Below are 2500 nucleotides of genomic sequence, written 5' to 3'. Positions count from 1 at the left end.
CCTCGGCCAGGCACTCGGCGCCAGCAGGGGAGACAGGATCAGACGCCCCGCCGGCCACTTAAGGCCGAGGACGAACCACGAGACGGGCGGCTGCAGCAGCGGGCGGCCTGCAGCTCCCAGCACTCTCAATCGATCAACCATCGAGTCGGGTCAGCGTGTCAAACCGGCGAGCTCCACGGTCAGGCCGGCGGCGCACCAGCACCGGACCTCCGCGGCTCCCTTCACTCTTTCCACTGCCAGCCAACCGAGAGACGGACCCAATGCGGACGTGCAGAGCTTAGGCAGACCCCCCACTGGAGGCTCAACACTTCGTGGCAGCTCCGTGTCCCAGAGACCAGGAGGGTTGGCACACACACACAGTGTGAACCACCGACAGCCATTCTGGGACCGGTGACAGCCGTGCTGGCCCCACTGCCACGACACAGACGGACGCCAGGCCGCGCTCCCCGGCGGGGGGATGGCGTCGAGCCTGACGAACGGAATGTGCAGGGTGGGGGGGAAAGGCCAAGCGCTCCGACGCCGGAGGGCTCCGGAGTCTGAACTTAGGGGGACAAAGAGGACGGGTCCTCTGCGACACCCCAGCCGCGCTCTCGCCAGCCAAGGCGAGTGCGATTGATTGCCAAACGACCCTCAGACAGGCGTGGCCCCGGGAAGAACCCGGGGCCGCAAAGTGCGTTCAAAGTGTCGATGATCAATGTGTCCTGCAATTCACATTAATTCTCGCAGCTAGCTGCGTTCGTCATCGACGCACGAGCCGAGTGATCCACCGTCAAGAGTTGTCTGAGTTTGTTTTAGGTCTCTCCCTCGCCAGAGGAAAGCGACCCGGACCGCACATACGCTCCCCACCTTGAGCTACAGCCACCTGCACGCCGGCGTGCGGGCGGAGCAGGGTGGCGTGAAGCGATGGGGAGCACCATCCTGGTGCGGCCCGCAGAAACATACGTCTATTGGGGGGAGGAGGACAGGGCGCCCAAGAGGCGATGCGTGCCCCAACGCACCGCAGCGACGGAGGCAGGATCACCGCCACCATGTCGCCCGCCTAGTATCACGAGGCGTGCAGCAGCTTTGCCCTAGGAAAAGCAGAGGCGGGAACGGGCACCGGCCATCGGTTCGGCAGCGTCACTGACGCGTGCACGTGGCGGCGTGTCGGCGAGCGGACTTCCTGCGAGGAGGCGGGGGCGGCACTCGCCCGAGCAGACGCCCGCCCGGCCCAGCCACCGCCGAGGTGGACTGGGAGTCGCGGCAACGGCTCGTCATACTCGTTCCCACACTCACAGCGCAGCTTGCCCGCAAGCCACCGACCACCGATCGACGCCAGGCGCCCCGACCGAGAGCGGGATCGCTCGTTCGCCCTGCTGGCAGTTCGCTGGGGATCACTACTGCACGGAGCTCGGAGACCGACGGGCGGCAACTCGAGAGTCTTTAAACCACCACCCCCATCCCGCAAGTGCAAAGAGGCTGTATACGCACAGACGGGTGAGGGGAATAGGTACCCCGTCGGGTTTGAAGGGAGCGTGACTAGATAGCAACGATGTAAACCCAGCCGATTTGGGAGCGAAAGACCGGCGCCTGCATCACCGGCTTCGTTTCCCGTGGCTGGAGAGTACACCGAAACCCTCCGTCTGTCGCGAGCTCCCGACGACGCGGTGCCGCCAAGCAGCAGGGCCGGACCTGGTGTGGCTCCCCTCGTCGATCACAGACCGGTCGGCACTACTGACGAGACGGTGGAACGGGCTTCGCCCCTTGTGACGAAGGGTGATGCGAACCCGCCCGCCCGCGTGCGTTCGGGGTGGACTCGGCAAACGGAGATTTGAAATCGGAAAGTGTCCTCCTGCCCCGCGCAGGTAGGCGCCCAACAGTTGTGGGGGGTTTGGCGGTGACCACGGCTGCAGGGCCTGCTACCCCGACGAGCTCTCCTGCTGGCCCCGAAACCACCCTCGCGAGACAAGTTGAAACGGAAACGGGCGTACCCCCAAGCCGACGATCCTTTCTTATTTGTTACTTTTTTTTTCACTTGCTCGAGTTGTGGGGATTTGGCGGTGACCACGGCTGCAGGGCCTGCTACCCCGACGAGCTCTCCTGCTGGCCCCGAAACCACCCTCGCGAGACAAGTTGAAACGGAAACGGGCGTACCCCCAAGCCGACAGAGATCCTTTCTTATTTGTTACTTTTTTTTTTCACTTGCTCGAGTTGTGGGGGTTTGGCGGTGACCACGGCTGCAGGGCCTGCTACCCCGACGAGCTCTCCTGCTGGCCCCGAAACCACCCTCGCGAGACAAGTTGAAACGGAAACGGGCGTACCCCCAAGCCGACGATCCTTTCTTATTTGTTACTTTTTTTTTCACTTGCTCGAGTTGTGGGGGTTTGGCGGTGACCACGGCTGCAGGGCCTGCTACCCCGACGAGCTCTCCTGCTGGCCCCGAAACCACCCTCGCGAGACAAGTTGAAACGGAAACGGGCGTACCCCCAAGCCGACGATCCTTTCTTATTTGTTACTTTTT

General features: G+C 63.4%; 1 non-coding gene across 1 annotated transcript; it reads right to left on the bottom strand.

Moving 5' to 3' along the window:
• Nucleotides 1-624: 624 nt before the first annotated feature.
• Nucleotides 625-778, bottom strand: LOC140473646 (5.8S ribosomal RNA). The gene has a single exon (XR_011958501.1). It is a non-coding gene; the product is annotated as a 5.8S ribosomal RNA (ribosomal RNA).
• Nucleotides 779-2500: the final 1722 nt, after the last annotated feature.

This window comes from Chiloscyllium punctatum, unplaced genomic scaffold (genome assembly GCF_047496795.1).
Source record: "Chiloscyllium punctatum isolate Juve2018m unplaced genomic scaffold, sChiPun1.3 scaffold_666, whole genome shotgun sequence".
NCBI classification, from domain to species: domain Eukaryota; kingdom Metazoa; phylum Chordata; class Chondrichthyes; order Orectolobiformes; family Hemiscylliidae; genus Chiloscyllium; species Chiloscyllium punctatum.
The sequence above is the reverse complement of the archived record's forward strand: the minus strand, read 5'-3'. Positions and strand labels throughout refer to the sequence as shown.